General features: G+C 49.0%; 1 long non-coding RNA gene across 1 annotated transcript; it reads right to left on the bottom strand.

Annotated features, from left to right (window-relative positions):
- Nucleotides 1-2,765: 2,765 nt before the first annotated feature.
- On the bottom strand, nt 2,766-5,123 carry LOC111775664 (uncharacterized). Its single transcript, XR_002811510.2, has 3 exons — nt 4,859-5,123; nt 4,482-4,649; nt 2,766-4,090 (listed from the first exon to the last, which is right to left on the bottom strand). It is a non-coding gene; the product is annotated as an uncharacterized lncRNA (long non-coding RNA).
- Nucleotides 5,124-19,405: the final 14,282 nt, after the last annotated feature.

Here is a 19,405-nt window from a genome sequence, read left to right as displayed (position 1 = left end):
GAGAGGTTCTGGTTGACGCTTGGAGTTAATAGGAACAGTGAATGTTTCCTGTAGACAGGATGGAAGTGCTGAGGAGTCACTGAAATCCAGTCCAGGAGGACCTCCTGGAGGGGTAAACACCTCGGCAGAGCGAGGTGAGGGGTGAAGCCAGAGCCCCAGGGCCGGGATGGAGATGCATGGCTCTGTTGAGGGAACTAACTAGAACCCAAGCTGTCACCTCCAAACTCAGACTCCACCGAGAAGGGAAACTGTGCATTGCCTTCTGCATTCACAGGACGTGACTCTCTGCTGCCTTCATTAGCATTTCTCAGCTCTTCTGGGACTGTCCTGCCCAGGCAATAATTTGACTGTTCACTATAGGAACTTCCAGAAAGACCTGTCAGCTCTTCAGTGGGAAGCACCCACCATTTGTGCCCTAAGATTCTTTGAATGCCACGGCTCAGAATCCTGGCCTTGCTGTCTCCATCCATCTGGGACTGTTGTACCACGATTCCTGCCCAGTCCTAGTCAAGCCCCCAGCTCTGCTTTAGACCAAGCTCACAACTCTCAATGCCTTCTGACCTTACCTTTCCTTCTCTGAGACACTGCCAAGCTTTGTGAGGTGGTGCCCTGGTCATGGTGACCTGGTGACTGAGGTGGTGACCTGGTGCCTGCAGTGAGCAATAAATACAAAACAGGTTGTGTTGGTAATGTTTGGGGAGCCAGCCTTTGACACTAAGATGGGAGATCCCCCTAGATGGGGAGGGGGTTGAGCCCCACCCCGAGGCGTCCTTGTAAGTGCTGGCAAGAGGGTGGAGAGGGTCATCTCGAGGGACATCCCAGGTGCAGAGGGCGCAGAGGCTGGGTCAGCGTGACAGCATCAGTGAAACGAGGGCTTTGGGGCTCCCTGCCTTCCATCTGCGTCCTTGAGCTCCACCCCTGGACGTGGCTGCAACCTCCGCCAGCAGAAAGGGAGAGGCAGGGAGGGCCTCTCAAATGCTGAGGTGGAATTTGGCCTGCAGGGTATTTCTTAGGGAACTTTCTCAGGGAAGGACAGCCGAACAAGGGAAGTGGGAGCCCAAGGGTGGGCAGAGGGGCCAGTGAGGTGGGCTGTCTCTCAGTGGGCCTGCGGCCAGCCCTTCAGCCCCAGCCTCCGGGGGTCATGGGACGTGGGGCGTGCTCCTGGCGAGGCAGCGCTTGGAAAGGAGGCCAACTCTGCTCCCAGCAAGTCCTTGCTTGAAGAAAGCAGGAGCCAATGGTCCCACCTCTCTCCAGACGCAGGCTCTCCCCAGCATGGGCCCCAGCTTGGGGAGAAGTCTCCTTGACAGGAAGATGGATGTTTCTACCATTTTGCAGAATTAGGCCTTTTAGTGACTAATGTCACACTGTTTGTCACTTGGAGGGACTGGAGAAAGGATGACCAGAGTTGCCAGGAAGCCTGCCTGGGTTTTCAGCCCAGGTGGGAGGAACCAGGCTGGTGGGACTGAAAGGCAGAGGGAAACCACAGGAAGGCTGCTTTGGAAAGATTGTTCCTGAGGCGTCCTGCTGTTCTGTGAACAGGAGCAGTTAAATATATCTCTGCAGCACGTGTGAGGCCCTTTGGTCAAAACCCACGGTGCCCTTGGAGATAGCAGACTGGAGCCAGCCCAGCCAGGTCCACCCTGCAAGACAACGCAGCTGCTGTTTAACGGAGATTCGGTCAGGGAGCCACACCTTTAACCAGAAGAGATAAAATGGAGGGAGGGCACGTGAGAACCTGACTGCGTGTTTGTGTACCTGGCAGCAAACCTGGCTGCGGAGATGTGTACCCCTCCTGGATTGAGACAAAACCTCCAGACAATGAAAGATGAAAGGCACTATCACCTCGGCAAGATGGAGGCGCCCTTTGGAGACGGATCCCCAAGCAGCGACACCAGTGAGAGTTTACCTGGTGCAGGACCAGACCTGAGACCCGTCCTTGTGGTATTTGAACTCCTTCTGCTGCTTAAGTTAGTTTGAGCTGGGTTTCTGTTGCTTCCAACCGAAAGCGACACCGGCATGTGGCTGGGCTGAATGGAATCCGTCCAGGACCCCCTGAGCTGAGACTGTGGGTAACCATCTCCCATCACAATGTTAGGGGGCCATCATGTCAACATCCTCTCTGGTCCTCAGGGGCCCCTCACATTGCCACGTGGAATGGAGGTACTGAACATGTGCTGGCCATCCCTTTGGTCACTGAGGAAGCATTTTGACCGGCTTCCTGGAAGGGGGAGGGGTAGACATGGGTGGAAGGGACACAGTATAACTTGTACTTTCTAGAAGTAAGTGGAGGGGAAAATCACTTAAATCTAAAATCTTCCTTTTAAAAAATTATTAATACTGGGCAGAGCACAGGGATTTATAGGGCAGGGGAACTATTCTGTGGGATACTGTAAGGGTGGCTCCACATCATCATCCGTTTGTCAAAACCCATCCAATGTGCCACAGGAAGAGTGAACCCGAATGTAAACGTGGACTTTAGTTAATAATAATGCATCAATATTGACTCAGTTTTAGAAAAGATACCACACTAATGCGAGATATTAATAACAGGGAAACCGTGGGTATGGGGGGTAAGGAGGGTTCGTGGAAACGCCCTGTACTTTCTGTTCAATGTTTCATAAATCTGCAACTGCTCTAAAACATATAGTCTATTAATTAAAACAGACAAATCTATCAATACAAGGTCATATTTCTAATCTCTTCCGATTAAAAATCATAGTGCATGAGTGCATTTTTTGCAAAGAAAACCATTCAACACACAGAAAAAATAACACAAGCCCCAATTTTATCATGATTAAAATCCGTTATATGGGTGGCCCGCCTGGTGGCGCAGCAGTTAAGTGCGCACGTTCCACTTCTCGGTGGCCCAGAGTTCGCCGGCTCAGATCCCGGGTGCAGACATGGCACCATTTGTCAAGCCATGCTGTGGTAGGTGTCTCATGTATAAAGTAGAGGAAGATGGGCACAGATGTTAGCTCAGGGCCAGTCTTCCTCAGCAAAAAGAGGAGGATTGGCAGCAGATGTTAGCTCAGGGCTAATCTTCCTCAAAAAAAAAAAATCAGTTATACATACATAAGCTTTAACTGACACAGACTCCCAGACTTACACACTAAGAATCTTCCAGAGTTTGCACAAGGGCTCACTTTCACAGTTTCAGCAATTCAATTATTTATCTTAGAAAAATACCAGAGCCCTGGAGAAATAAGCCATATTTAGACCTCTGAGGAACGAATTCACCTACTCGTTCCCGTCTCCAGGCAGTCAGCCTCCTTCCCCAAGGCAACATTCTTTGCCAAATAAGTCTTGATCCCAAGTTGGAAGTGGGGAAGTTTATAAAAACACGCAGACACTCAGGCTCACAAATGCTTCCTGGAATCCGGCAGTCCACCAGTGAGTAAGCCCGGGTCACTTGCTGCTGGTCCCATATCTCTCCCTGAGTTGCTTCACCCCACTCCTTTCCCCACTTGTCTCCACTCCACATTCCAGGGCCCCCTCCTCCAGGTAGGCCACTAGGGTCCTGCTGCAAGGGGAGGCAGCCCCTCTCTGTTCTTTGTCAGCATGCCTGTGCCTCTCGAAGCCTGGATTGGCACCTTGTCCTTCGTCCTCCTGGGGGATGGCCTCATGCTGACAAATGTCACATAACCCAAACCACCTCAGCCTTCCTTGCATGTAAGGTTATGTTCTAACAGCCTCTGTTTCAGTGTTTCCCCAGCTCTGTCCGTACTTGGTGAGCTGGCCCCCTGCCATTCATCTGGGGCCCACGCAGATCTGCTGCTACTAAAATTGTCCTCTTCCAGCCCTGCAACAGGGCAGAGGAGGGACTTGCCTTATGAGAAAGTTCTGGGCAGCAGCATCTCCACACCCCATGAAGTCCTTCCTTGTTGGAATCAGAATCCCTGGCTCAGGCTCCTCCCCCGGGTACCAGACGTGGAGGTCCCAGCCCTGCCTCACACGTGCCCACGCCCAGCCCATGGACACCCTCCCTCCACCAGGGGCTGGGAGACCGCAGGGCGTCCCGGTTCCCTTCAGGGGCTCTAGAGCCGGGCCACCTGGGTCCTCATCTGGATCTTGCCAGGTATAGCTGAGCGACCTGGAACAAAGCACAGATACCTTATCTGTAAGGTGGGGATAAGAGTCACACCTACCACCTAAGGTTGTACTGAGGAAAGCCTTTCTCAGCACAGGGCCTGGCTCCTGCCCGCAACCGGGAGTCACAGAATCGCCATTATATTCTGCCTGGCACCCAGCAGACAGAAGGTGAGACACTCCCCTCCCGGTGTCACCTTGCTGGGCTGAAGGCTGGGCAGGCCTGAGTGGCATCTTTATTGACCTTCCCACCCCAAGAGGTTCAACACTGTACCCCGCCCTGAACGGCTGCAGCTTACACGTGTTTTTCTGAAAGTCAAAGGACCACCCCTTCTCACAGCCAAAGGCGGGACAGCCAGCCAGGAACCAAGGCTGCCTGGGGACAGGGGCTTCACCTGGGACAACTTCTGTGCTGTAGTCATGGCTTTGCACCTAATTCTTGTGGCAGGGGGTGGAGAAGCGTGGTAGGACCAGAGCTGGCTGGTCCTGTCCTCCATGGAAATTGAGGCTGGGCTGAGACCCTCAAGAACACAGCTCCTCATCGTGGTCGGCAACATCCTCTCCTTGCCCCGTTGATGGGTTTTGGAAGACAGAGTAGGCATTTAATGAAGACCACCTGAAAACATCCCATCTGGGGCTCTTCACAGATACTGTTCCCTCTATCTGAAACCTCTCCCAGCCACATTTACGCATGCTCACACACACACACACACACACACACGTACCCACAGCCTGGACCTGATAAACTACTACCCCATCCTTCAATTCTTACCTTGAAAGTCAGTGCCTGGCAAATGGCTCTGACCTGCTTTCCTTTGACATGTCCTAAGGTAGTAATACTTTCCCAACCCACTAGGAAGGTATGAATACCATTAATACCATGGCAGCACCATGAGGACAATGGCAGGCCAAGGGAACCATGCCCGGGACATCCTCACCCTGTGCTGCTGTTGCGCCTGGCCTTGATCACACCCGTGACTCCCTCCGTCAGTTTCCAACAAGGACGTCTGCTTCCTCTTCCTTCTAATCTGAATTCCTCAAACTTGGGCCCTTGCTTAGGCACTTGCTCTTCTTATAAAACCTCTGGAACTTTCTGTGCATAAAGCAACAGAGAAATCCCCATAGAGAGACTGACTGCCTTGACTACATCAAAGTGTAAAACTTCTGAAGGTTAAAGAAACAATAAACAAAGTTAGAAGCAAACCACAATCTGGGGAAAATATTTGCCGCTAATATGAAGGATAAAAGATAGTATGTTCAACAAATATTTACTGAGTGCCTACCATTCGCAGGGCACTCACGTAATGCTTGCAGCAAACGCGCATGGCGAATGCGTGCGGCGAGTGTGTCTGGGTAGAGTTCCAGTCAGAGGGAACCGTATCTGGGAAACTCCAAGGCGGGCAGAGCTTGGCACGTAGGAGAGGCTGAGAGAGGGATGGACCACAGAGAGCGAGGGGACAAGGGCAGGAGGTGAGAGGGGGCCATTGGCATTGTTTATATTTTATTCTATAAGCCATGGGAAACCACAGATGGATTTTAAGCAGGGGGCAACTAGGTGGGGTCTGCCTTGTTCCAAGCTCGCTCTGGCTGGTACATGGGCCAATAGTTGAGAGGGGGTAAGGGCAGATATGCGGATACCTGATAGGACAAATGGCTGTCGTATGAGGTCAGGTGAGACGGTGATGGCTTTGGAGTAGAGGTGACACCGTCTTCAGATGACTGCACCCATCAACGAGTTGACTGCGATGTCCGTGAGGGACTCTGAGCCACAATCACCCTCCTAAGCCACTCCCAGGGGCTGACCCTCAGAAACAGTGTGAGACAAGAAATACTTGTTATTTTAAACTGCTAAGTGTGGGGGTAATTTTCACGCAGCAATAGATAACTAATACACCCATGATTATTGGTTTATTCAATTTTTTCATTTAGCAAATATTCGTTGAGCAACTACTATTTCAAAAGAAAAATCATCCTTAAGTATCTTTAGTAAAAAGCAAAGGCTGCAAGAGAGTATGGAAAATACAATCTGATGTTCGTAAAAGTGTGTGTGCGGGTGCGTGCGCGCACCTAGAAAATGTTTAGAAGGCTATTTATATACCACAATGTTTATTGCTTTCTGCTTTAAATTGTCCTCTATCATCTGAATTTCTTTACAGTGAACATTTAGAACCTATACAAGCAGGAAAGAACAATGTCACGATTTCCATTTGGGGAAATAAAATCATCTTAATGCACCCTGCTAGGAAAGCTGGAAGGCAGTGGGTTGGAAAGCAGGGCTCCGTGGCTCTCCTGCATACCGCTTTCCTGGGGCTCTATTCAAATGCTGGTCCCCATCCAGTCAGTTTCCGGTGAGCCTGAGGTCCTGCATTTCTAACGAGCCTCTAAGGGACTCCTAGGCTGCTGATCCAAGGACTACACCCTGAGCAGCCAGGCTCTAAAGCAAGCCTGGATTTCGAGCTCAGGGCTCTGAGTTCAAATGTTGACTGTCTCTAAGGTGTAGTTCAGCCTTGGGAAAGAAGATACAACTGCCTTGGTCTTGGTTTCCTCTTTTGTAAGAGGTGAGACTAGACCTGTCATTCTCAGAACTCCCTCCTTTGACATTGAGCCCTCTCTGGGCCCTGACAGCTTTTCAAGTCACGCCACCTGCCTTTTCATTTGAGGTGCGCTGCTGGCCTCTCTGGGGTAGGCCCGGTGTCTCCTAGTCAGCGGGAAGGGTCTCAGCCCCTGGTCTCCCTCCTCTGTGGTCTCTGTGCCGGCGTGTCCCGCAGTCCCTCTTCTCTCCAGGTGATGGCAGCAGAGGACAAGGAGTCTCAGAGGGCAGCCTCCTGCCAACTGAAGGTGACGAGTGGGCACTTGTAACCACTTTTTTCATGTCCTTTCAAAGGGTTACAAGACAAGCTGTGCCAGCAACCTCAGGTTTTTATTTTTTTAGGATTTAGGCTCCAGCTTTTTTTTACTCCAAGAAGATTTGAAGAATTTTACTACATGGGAGAATTCAGGATTAAGAATAGAGCAGAAACCATGCCGAGATCTTACTCACACATGAGCAGAGCCTCAGGTCCTGAAGTCAGTTCTGAGTCGCAGGGCAAGTGAGGTCCAAGGAGAGACACACGGGCACTGGCGGCCAGGCAAAGCAGGTGACCGCGCTGGGCCGGCCTGAGTGCCAGGCTCAGGCTGGAGACCGGAGGTTTGTTTCTGCATTCTAGCCATACGATCCAGGGGTTAGTGCCCCGTTACACATACGTGGAAACAGATTCAGCGAGGCTGGCACAGTGACCACTGTCCCCCAGCTTGCTAAGTGGCAGACTGGGACCTTTCCAATGCCACCTGTGGGTGACACGATTTTCATTTTCTGGCCCAGCTGCCATACCCTGCTTTGCAGAGAGAAGGGCTCCTTCCCCCTGAGATTAAACTCATCAGAGTGTTTTAAAGTGAGCCGGGACACAACAGGCAACGGTTTCCGGGACGGATGTTCAGGCCTCAGACTGTGTCACCAATGAGTGTGTGCTAAACCATGTCAAAGGTTTAGGGTAGCAAGTAAACTCTGAATTCATCGAGCCTGAGAGAAATTGGAGCAGTCCTGCTGTCCTCTGACCATTTCCTCCACTCCAGCCACACTGGCCTCCTCGACATTCCTCCTGATGTGTTCCTGCTCTGGGCTTCGCCACCTGCTGTTCCCTCTGCCTAGAACGCGGTTCCTTGATACCGTCAAAGCTCCTTTAATTGCCTCCTTCAAGTCTTTGCTCAAAGGACTCTTCAAGGGCCTACGTGACCTCCTTATTTACAGTTGTATCCACCCTGCCCCACAGCCCTGATCCCCTCACCTCGCCCTGTTTTTCCCGTAAGACTCATCACTTCTGGCATATGGTGTGATTTACTGTGTTATGCTTATTGATTTATTGGTGTGCTTACTGTGTTGTTGTTCTTATCATTACGTTGAATAATAATAATTTTCAGTTGAATATTGAGTTACCATTGTTACATTTATTGTCTTGCCTCTGCAAAGGCAGGGCTTTTTGTTTGTTCACTGTTACATCCACTGAGCCTAAAATAGTGACTGCCACATGGTAGGAATTCATGAATGAATGAATGAATGAATACATGAGTTACCTTGATAGTTACATGTCAAACACCTGCTGGACCTATGAGGGAAATATTACCCAATGGACAAGTGACTTACATGTGAAATTCATCTGTGGACATACAACTGGCATGTGGGGGACCCACCACAGCAGGCACTGGACCAAACGTGACAGAGCCTTGACGGGAACGTGCAATGCACGTGCAGACACGTAAACTAAGTGACTGGGTGTAACAGATGTGTGACGAGAATGTGACGCGCGGGCTGAGTGCAGAGAGGGACGCGTGACAGATCAGGGAGTACAGGTGACAGGCGCATGGAAAGAGGCTCCTCACAACCCCGCGGGAGTGCTGCTGCGGGACCTCATGGGCCTTCCTCCTGACAACGCACGGGAACAACGCGTAAACAGATGCCCCTCCCAGACAAGCCACTTTTGCTTTCCCTATAAAAAGCAGAATCTTTCCCAAAAACATCCATATGCCTGGACCATCTACCCAGAGTTCAGAAGTACCTAATTTTATTTATTTATTTATTTTGCCCTGGGATCCTTTGGCAAGCTGGTGGAGTCTACGGACCTCTTCTTGGAATAATGCATAAGATGCACTTTAAAGGTATAAAATAAAAGACATCAGAACAAAGGGAAGAAATTGTATTAAAAGGCAATAATCAAAATATTTGGAAAAATTGTGATAACATGATGCATGTGCTTCTTTGTAAAAACACTAAATCATGAGATCTAGCAATGAGTCTAATATGTAACCTAATTTTAAAGTCGTTCTGAGTGTGAATGACATTTCCAGAGACCTGCACCTACTGTAGGTGACATACACCATCTGTGGCTTCCATGTGACAGATCCCCAGCTCCTGCTCTGATAATATTGCCACGGCTTGATGCCTACCTTCGTGATGAAGGAAAGGCCAAATTTCACTTGGAGGTTTGTGAAAATCAAGATGAAATGCCTTTCCCCTTTCAGTTCACACACTCCCTGAATTCTATCCAGGAAACTATCGGGGTCCACGGAGCTCACGCTTCCAACCTGCCCTCCAGCCTCGCTACAGAACTGTAGGCAGCTTATGAAAACCGTCCATCCCGGCTACAGAAATTCAGCTTTAAGACTCTTTTCCATCAAGGAGGTAAATGTTTAAATCTTAGTGAAGAAGAACCGCAGACTGGCTAGGCTCCATTTTGATGGAGTCTGGAAGGAGGAAGAAACAGAAGGTCTTCCTCACCAGGCAGGCATTCTGCACCTGCTCGCAGGCTGTGTGGACGCTGCTCACTGCAGGAGGCCGGAGCCAGCGTCGGGAGTCCTGCCCTTCGTGGCCAGGATTGCAAAGGGCCCCCAAACGCAGAGTGAGCTGGAGTCCTCCCTGAGGCTTGTGGGTCTAGTCCAGAGGGTCTGGTGAATCTAGCACCAAATTGGAGCTGAGAAGGAGGGGAAGCCGCAAAGAGGAATGTGGTCAGTGACGCAGGTTGTGTCCGGCGGGCTCTGAGGAAGCTGGTTGGAACAGACAATTGTCATTGAGGAATTTCGAAAGTCTGCTAAGAACTTTTGAAATTTAAACCTATCTGATTCTCGCGGCTTATTCTCTGGATTTTGAAGGCTCCTCAAAGCTTTCTCCTGTGACGGAGACCCTGAGAAGCCACCTGGGGAGCCCTGATGTTTCCCAGGTAAAGGAGAGCCAAGGAATGGCTCCATTTCCATTTCAGGTGTGAGCGGTAGACATATGGGAAACAGAAACAACGACAGTCCTTCCTGGATTTTCCAGGGTAGTTCTGACCGTAAAGATTCTGTGCCATTATCAGAAAGTATGTCCCACTGTTGCGTATGGTAAGTGGAGAAACAATACACATGGATCAGGCTAATGTTTGGGAGATGGGGGGACAGTTTTTGCTATTTGAAAGCTTTTGCTGGGGCTTGTGAATCGCATCTTTTGGTCCAGAATCGGGCAGCATTGCCCTGAGAGACACGCTCTAGGATTGGGAAAAGCACCTTAATAAATATGTTTGTTGGTGGAAGGCAAGACCTCAGAGGAATGGGAAGCCTTAGATAAAAAGCGTTAAAATGCTCTTCAGAGTGGACTGCAGGATGGAGCTTGGGGTTCTTTTGGGAATACACGGAGAGGAAGAGAAACCCCGCTGCAGGCAGGGCCCAGGGAAGCCCCAGGTGAGGTGTTCCTGAGGAGGGGGCTGCTGTCCTAAGGTCAGGCATGATGCGTACACACCGTGTATTAACGTGTTTGACATGTGACCCTCTGCACAGGTTCTGCAGAGGGTGGGCTCCGGGGCCGCCTAGAAGTTGCCCTCTGCACTGGGAACCCGGTGAAGTGCCCTCTGACTGTGGGAGGCTCAGAGGGTACCAGAGGAGGATGAGCTGGGAGATGTCAGCGCTTGTGGCTACTCGGGTCCATGCCCCCACACTGGGTTCCTGGGGTGGTGGCTTCTGCCCGTCCTGGGTGAAGATCTGCCACGTCCAGGTAGCTCTAAGTGGCAGCTCCCCGAGGCTCTTGTCCCCCAGCCACGTCTTCCCGAAACCCCGGCATAATTGCCTCACGGGCTTGTAAAACCTGCTTTGAACCAGGCAGGTCCCTGGAATCTAACCAACACTGTGGTTCTGGACAAGTTCCTACATGGCTACGGGCACCGCCTTGCCGCACATTTCAGTCCAGGCGGTGAAGTCGTCGATTTCCCTGCGATCAGCCTGAGGCAGGCCCACTCTGTTACCCTCTTACACCACGGGGCGCGGGAGGAACCACAACTCCTGCAGACCTGCCAGGCCCCACCACCCCTCTCTGTTACCCCAAACCTACGACGAAAGTCAGAGACACACAACTTGGTTGGTGGTACCTGGGAGGTGGGAGCAGGCGGGGAGGCTGTGTCTAGGACAGGGCGGGGGATCAGGAGGCAACAACGCCAGAAGGGCATCTGGCCCCTCCAAGCCATCTTATTTTATATTGAAGGTAAGGGTGACCTCAGAAGGCTGGCAGGCTTGGGGACCCACGGGCAGCCGACACTTGAGTGGGTGTCTGATCTCCCTTCAGCCTTGGTTAGGAGGATATTTATCAGCTCAGTTTAATCTGAATCCTGCACGAGAGTTTTGCAAAGTGGCGAAGGGCTCCTTTGATCCTGTCTTCCTGATGCGAGAGCTCAGCCACGAATAGTGTGGGGTCCTTTGAGTTTTCACCTCTACCAAGTCTGACTTTGTTCTTTCCATTCTCAATTTCCTGTGCCATCCCCTGGGTTCCAGGTCTCCAGTTGTGTTTCGATGGTCTTCTATTTTTATTTTTTCCCCTTTGTTTATAGATAGGAGGAGGTACAGATGCATTTCCCTCCAGCTGAGGACTTTGGAATTCTCCAACAGGCTTTGGAAATGTCACGTGGCACTGCAGTAGCAGCAGCTGTGCAGGAATATGTGGGAGCTACAATCAGGAAACTTGAGATTTAATTCTAACCTCGCCACTCACTAACCTTGCAGCCTTAGGGAAGTCATAGCCTTTCTCAGAATCTGTTTCGTCATCTGTAAAGTGAGGGAGTTGGTCAAGTAGACCACACTGGGCTCTTTGGGTTACAAGCGACTATAAACCAACTCACACTAGCTTGAGCAAATGGGAGATTTATTAGCTTCTGGTTGCCAAAGAAGGGTGGAGTAGCCAGGCTATGGGAAGACAGCTGGGCCTCAGCAACAAACGGAACCAGACATTTGACGGTTATCAGGACTTTCTGTCTCCTGTCTCCACTTTCCTCTGATTGCTGACTTCTTTCTTACTCACTCAACTGGGTTTCTTCACACAGTGGCTAACAGGGGCCCCACTGGCTCCAGGTTCTCCACCTAACAGCTTTGCTACCTGAGCAATCTAGAGATTAGACAGACTCACTGATTTCCAAATCCAAAATCTTCGTGGAAAGGCTCTGATGGGCCCCGATTGCATCCGTGCCCACCCTTGGACCGGTCAACTGTGGCCAGAGAGGCAGAGCCACTCTGTGACAAATGGCTGCTCCCTAGTCCTGTCATTATGTGAATGGGGTAGGGGGCAGGTAGAGACAAGTCCAGGAAAATCCAGGGGGCTGGACATATGGAAAAAAATGTGCGGTATAACAAATTCGGAGTTTGATTGGTGATGAAGATTCTGCTATTGCTGTGTCAAATCAAGAAATTGTCTTCTTGAGCCTCTGATAAAAGTTCTTAATATCCTTTGTTCTGAGAAAATGTTCGCAAGAAATGAAAGCAAGTTTTGAATAAATTATTGGTCAAATCTCAGCTCACACAGTTGAATTTTCTCAAATGGATACAATTAAAATATAATCCCGCTGAGAGGCTTCTGGGAAGATGGTGGAGTAGGAAGCACCAGGAATCTGTCTCCCCACCTAGACAACAGCTGCACAGGCAGAATCTGTCTGATGTAACTATTTTGGAACTCTGGAGCCTATCAAAGGTTTGCAACTTCCAGGGGAAGACTTGGACAGTAAATTGCAGTTAATTTCAGTCAATTTCAGCTCTTAGCACAGTAGCAGGGACCCATCCCCCACCCCCAGCCAGGTGGCAGGCAGCCGTGCACGTGTGCCTGGAGCAGCTTGCACACAGCTTGCAAGAACCAGAGTGGGCAAAAAGGACTCTGTCCTTCAAATATCAGGGATCTATGCTCTCTTTGGTGACTGCTGCTTCTCATCTCAGAGATGCAGACACAGAGGAGGGCAGCCACGGTTGTCACCCTCCTTCCCCCCGTCCTGGGAACACAACACCTACCAAGACTAAATCATGAAGAAATAGAAAATTTGAATAGATCTATGACTAGTAAGGAGATTGACTCAGTGATCAAAAATCTTCCAACAAAGTAAAGCCCTGGACCTGATGGCTTCCCTGGTGAATTCTACCAGCTATTTAAAGAAGAGCTAAGACTAATCCTTCTCAAAACTTTCCAAAAACCTGAAGAGGAGGGAAGACTTCCTAAGTTATTCTATGAAGCCAGCAATACCCTAATACCAAAGCCGGACAAAGACACTACAAGAAAACTACAGACCAGCAGCCCTTATGGACATTGATGCAAAAATCCTCAACAAAATACTAGCAAATGCAACTGAACAGTATATTAAAAGGATTATACACCACGGTCGAGTGGGATTTATTCCTGGAAAGCAAGGACACTTCAACAGATGAATCGATCTGTAACACATCGCACTAATAGGAAGAAGGAAACGATTATCTCCATTGATGCAGAAAAATAATTTGACAAAATTCAACACCTTCTCATGATAAAAACACGATAAAAAAAAAAGAGCAGGAACAAGACAAAGCTGCCTGCTTTTGCTGCTTCTATTCCATGTAGTAATGCAAATCCTAGCCAGAGCAGTTAGGAAAGAAAAAGAAAGAAAAGACACCCAAACTAGAAAAGAAGAAGTAACATTATCTCTGTTCACAGGTGATATGATCTTATATGTAGAAAACCCTAAAGATTCCACACAAAAAAATGTTTGAACTAATAAATGAATCCAGTAAAGTAGCAGGATATAAAGTCAACATGCAAAAAGCAGTGGCATTTCTACACACTAGCAATGAGCAATCTGAAAAGGAAAGGATAAAAACAATTCCATTTATGGTAGTATCAAAAAGAATGTAATACTTAGAAATTAACCAAGGAGGTGAAAGACTTGTGCAATGAAAATTACAAAACCTTGCTGAGAGAAATTAAAGAAGACATAAATAGACAGAAAGTAGAGGAAGATGGGCATGGATGTTAGCTCAGGGCCAGTCTTCCTCAGCAAAAAGAGGAGGATTGGCAGCAGTTAGCTCAGGGCTAATCTTCCTCAAAACATAAAAAATAAAAATAAAAAAAATAAAACGGGGGGAAATTCTAACACATGCTACAACATGGAAGAACCTTGAGGATATTAGGCTAAGTGAAATAAGCCAGACCCAAAAGACAAATACTGTGTGATTCCACTTATATGAAGCACCTAGAGTAGTCAAAATCACGGAGACAGGAAGCAGAATGGTGGTTGCCAGAGGCTGGGGGGAAGAGAGAGAGAATGCAGAGTGGTTATTTAATGGGTACAGTTTTACAAGATGACAGGAGTTATAGAGATGGGTGGTGGCAATGGTTGCACAGCATCATAAATGTGTTTGGTACCTCTGAACTGTACACTTAAAAATGATTAAGGTGGTAAATTTTATGTGCTGTGTATTTTACCACAATAAAAAGAATGGTGTAAAAAAGTTGGAAAAACAAAACAGAACGACAACTAAAAGAGCCAACTGCACAAGCAAGCTGAGGAGGGGATAAGAGGTGGGGAAACAAAACCTGTTTCAATGTTTTAGTTCAGAAGCCAGCAAACAATGGTGCATGAGCCAAATGCAGCCTGTTTTTAAAGATTTTCTTTTTTCTTTTTTCTTCCCAAAGCCCCCAGGGACATAGTTGTTTATTCTTAGCTGTGGGTCCTTCTAGGTGTGGCACCTGGGACGCCGCCTCAGCGTGGCTTGTGAGCGGTGTCATGTCCGCACCCAGGATCCAAACCAGTGAAACCCTGGGCTGCTGAAGCAGAGCATGTGAACTTAACCACTCGGCCATGGGGCCGGCCCCGCCAGTTGCCTGTTTTTTAAATAAAGTTTACATTTTGTGTGTGTGTGTATATATATATAATCCTGCCCGATGGAGGTCCGTCTAGATGACTAAGAAACTCTCATCTCTCAGACCAAGGGCCTCCTCCCTGTCTCTGCATCTCTATGTGAGCAGGAGCCACACTCTTGGCTACAGGAAAGTCACGGTCAGGTGGGAAGGAGGGAGAAGATCCATCCAACTTTGCATTCACCACTGCAGTGGGTGCCTGCAAATTACAGCCCCTCTACACCCAAATTACCACAGTTTAAACAAACTGCAAACTATAGAAAGCACAAAACGGGGGCTTTCTGGTGGTGTGGTGGTTAAGGTCACATGTTACACTTGGGTGGCTCGAGGTTCATGGGTTTGGATCCCAGATGTGAACCTACACACTGCTCATCAAGCCATGCTGTGGCAGCATCCCACATACAAAAAAGAGGAAGATTGGCATGGATGTTAGCTCAGGGCCACTCTTCCTCATAAAAAAAAAAAAGTGCACAAAATGTGTTTTATATTGGGCCCTGGGCACATAAACTTAGATCAAACTAAACATTAGATCAAACTAAATTTGACCTAATGAACTTTAACGACGTAAAAAGCTCTTGAACCTGGAGGCAGGAGACTGATTTTTAAAATCCTTTTATTTTGAAATCAATATAGATTCTCAGGAAGTTGCCAAGAAAGTACAAAGAGGTCTCAAGTTCCCTTTGCCCAGTTTCTCCCAGTGGTTCCATCTTGCGTTCAGTATCGAAATCAGGAAATTGACACTGTACGATGTGTGTGTGGTTCCATGTCATTTTTGCACCTGTCTAGATTTTTGTAATCACCACCACAATCAAGATGCAGAACTGTTCCATCACCACAAAGATGTCCCTCCTGCCACCCCTTGAGAGTCAAACCCACTTCCTCCCCCACGGCATCCCTAACGGCTGGCACTCCCTAGACTGAGTTTTAAATCCAACCTTTGACCCTGACAGCTGTGTGACCTTGGCTGAGTCCCCTCTCTTTTCTGGACTTTGATGGTCTTATCTATAATAACACAAGGTTGGACTCCCTCAGCATTTCTCTCAGATTTCCACAGGATGATTTTCTGGTATTAGCGCCGTCGGGTGGATTCCGACTGCCAGCGAGCCTGTGGGCAGCAGAGCGGAACCCTGCCCGGGCTTTTTGCTCCATCCTCTTCCCCTTCCGGCGCTGTGTCAGACAATGCTCTGCTGCTATCTATACAGTTTTCATGGCAAAATTTTTCGCAAGTGGGTGGCCAGGTCCTTCTTCCTAGTCTGTCTTAGTCTGGAAGCGCCGCTGAAACCTGTCCACCATGGGTGACCCTGCTGGTACGTGAAATACCAGTGGCAGAGCTTCCAGCACCACAGCAACACGCAGCCGCCACAGTGTGACAACTGACAGACGGGTGGTGTGCTTCCCTGACCAGAAAATGAACCTGGGCCGCGGCAGTGAGAGCGCCAGATCTTAACCATTAGATCACCAGAGCTGGTTCCACAGGATGACAGGGTCTCAAAATTCCACAGGGATTATGAGAAGGAAAACAGGTTTTATGTGGAATCAAGTAGGCCTTTCCTGGGTGCTCTGCCTGCAGGACCTTTTGAGCTTTGCTCTCGAGGTAGCCATGGCCACTGTGGCCACAGATAGTGAGTCAGTCAACAAAGAATGACGCCTACCAGACCCAAAGCACGTTCTAGACTCTGGACCCAACAGAGAACACGGCAGATCCTTGTCCCTGAGGAGGTTGGGTCCCAAGAGGGGAAACAGACTGTAAACACAGGAGCATGTAAATAAATAAGGTGATTTCCGGTACTGGGATGTGCTGTGAAGAAAATAACATACGATAGCGTGATAGAGAGGGACTGGAGGGGCTGCTTTATGCAGGGTGGTCAGGAAAGGCTTCTTTGAGGAGACGACAGCTGAACTGGACCCAGAATGACGAAAAGATGGCAGCCGTGTGAAGACTGACGGAGAAGCTGGGGCGGGGGCGGGGGTTCCAAGCGGAAAAGCTATCAAAGGCCCTGAGCCAGGCTAATTTGGGACAGTCAAGGCTCAGAGAGGCCACCGTGGCTGGAATGCAGTGAGAAAGGAGGGGAGAAGCAAGAGATGATGTCAGAGAGGACAGGAGGGGCCATACCTTGCAAGTCTGACAGGCCACAGTCGGGGGTTTGGAGCTTATTCCGAGTGCAATGGGCAACCATCAGAGGCTTTCCAGCAAGGGATTGACAGGTCTTACTTATGCTTTAGAAAGATCTGCCCGAGTGCAGTGTGCAGCATAAACTGCAGGGGACAATATGGAGACAGGAGTGGTGGCAGGAAACCAGCTAGGAAGTCATTAAGATAGCCTAGGCTGGGGGCTGGCCTGGTGGTACAGCGGTTGAGTGCACACGTTCTGCTTCGGCGGCCCGAGGTTCGCTGGTTCGGATCCCGGGTGCAGACATGGCGCCGCTTGGCAAGCCGTGCTGTGGTAGATGTCCCACATAGAAAGTAGAGGAAGATGGGCATGGATGTTAGCTCAGGGCCAGTCTTCCTCAGCAAAAAGAGGAGGATTGGCAGCAGATGTTAGCTCAGGGCTAATCTTCCTCAAAAAAAGAAGAAAAAACCTAGGCTGGACTTGACCATGGCTTGGTTTAGGGCTGGAAAAGTGAAACGGTGAAAAGTGGACATGGGTCTATTTTGGAGGCAGGATGAGAGCGTGAGGGAAAGAGAGAAATCAGAATAACTCGGTTTTTCCACCTGAATAGATGGCTGGCTGGTGGCACGACTTTTATTTCTGATGGGACAATCCCGGAAGGACTGGATTTGGGGTGGGGCGGAGGGACACTAGAGCCTAGTCTGGGCTGTGAAATGCTCATTGGGCGTCCAAGTGGAGGTGCTAGGTAGTTAAATATAAAAACCTGGAGTTCAAGGGAGACGTCTTGGCCAGAGAGAAAGATTTGGGATTCACCAGGTAACAGATGGTCTCTGAAGCCACAGAACTAGATGAGACCCGCTATGGGAGTGAACGGAGATAAAGACAAGAGAGCCCGAGACGAACCTCCAGGTCAACTGTCATCTAGAGATGGTGGAGGCGGAGGGGAAAGTGAAGGAGCCTGAGAAGGGGCAGCTGGTGAGTAAGAGGAAAACCAGGGAAGGTGGTGCCAGAGAGGTCCAGAAAAGGAAGATTCTCAGAAGGAGGAAGTGGCCAAGTATGTCAAATGCCACCAAGAGACTGAATAAATGAGGCTACAGAATTGTCCTTTGGCTTCAGCACGATGTAGGTCCCTGGTGATGTGGACAAGAGCCGTTTCATGTAATGGTGGCGACGGAGGGCTGCTTGGAGCAGGATGGAATGGGCATGGCAGGAGGAAGTGGAACAGCAGAGCCAAGAGGGAACGAGAGCATCGAGGGAGGTGTCTCTAAGATGGCTGCTGAGGCATATTTATGGACAGATGATAATGATAAGGGTCCATTGCGAAACCGCTCATCCAACCAACCAAGCAGCCAGACACAACCCATTGTTTCTCATTCCATATATACTGAGCACCCACCACAGTCCTGCGCGGGTGTGTCATACGGGCATCACGTGTTCCTCACACGTCTGGCAGCTGTCCAGGCTTTCCTATGTCCATTGCTTATCTGTTCCCTGGGTTGCCTATGTCATGTGTGTGCCACATGTCTGAGTCTTTCTAGCCTCTTCCTCATAGCAGAGCTGATCATAAATTGCTATTGATCAAAGTTCACAATGTAAGTTTTTATTCACTTCTAAAGCTGCCTATATTTTTTCCATTAAGGAAAGCTCTTTTAAATTTACAAGAGCCGGGCTTGCTCTTTGCAAAAAATACAATGACAAAGCATACATAGTAAAAAATCTCCCGCCAGTTGGCTCCCACCATCCCACAGTGCCAACCACCACTATAAGGTTTTGGTTCATATCATTCTAGATTTTTTCTATACATTTGCAAAGAGGAAATATATATATATATATATATAATATGTATGATGGAGTATATATGTACAAATTGAGATCTGCGACTTGCCTTTTCTCTGTAACAATAAATGATGAACATCGTGCCATGTGGGTTCTTCAGATTCACTTCAGTCTTTGTAAAGGCTGCATAGCATTCATAATAAGGATGTACCTGGTTTATTTAACAGGCTCCTGTCAATGGACATTGAGGGTGTTTTCAGCTACAATGCTGTGATGGACATGTCTTTGAGCCCTTTTGTAGGAGCATTTCTGGAAGATCAATCCTAGAGTGATGTGCATTTTAACTTTTAATGGATACTCAGTGCCAGGCATAGTGCCCGACACATGGTAGGAGCTTTGTAAATGTCTGTGGCATGAATGGATACTGGTAGATTTCCCTCCAGGAAGATCACACCATTTTCACCCTCACCAACAGTGAACAGAGAGTCACAGAACTCGCCATTTCTGCCACTAGTTCCCAGGAACGCTGGGCTTCAGGATGACCACTTTCCTCCAGGCCACTCTGCTGCTGCGGGGGAGGATTTAAAGGCCCAATGCCATCTTTGATGAAAGAAAGGAAGCGTGCAGGCTGAGGGTGACCTCCTCCTCTGGGTCTGCAAAGCCCATTGTCAACATCTTCCCACTGGGGTGTGTTTACCACAGTGAGGGCAACATCAGCCCTGGGGCTTCACTAA

This window comes from Equus caballus, chromosome 11, assembly GCF_041296265.1.
Source record: "Equus caballus isolate H_3958 breed thoroughbred chromosome 11, TB-T2T, whole genome shotgun sequence".
In the NCBI taxonomy this organism is placed as follows: Eukaryota; Metazoa; Chordata; class Mammalia; order Perissodactyla; family Equidae; genus Equus; species Equus caballus.
This window is presented reverse-complemented; position numbering and strand designations above follow the sequence as displayed.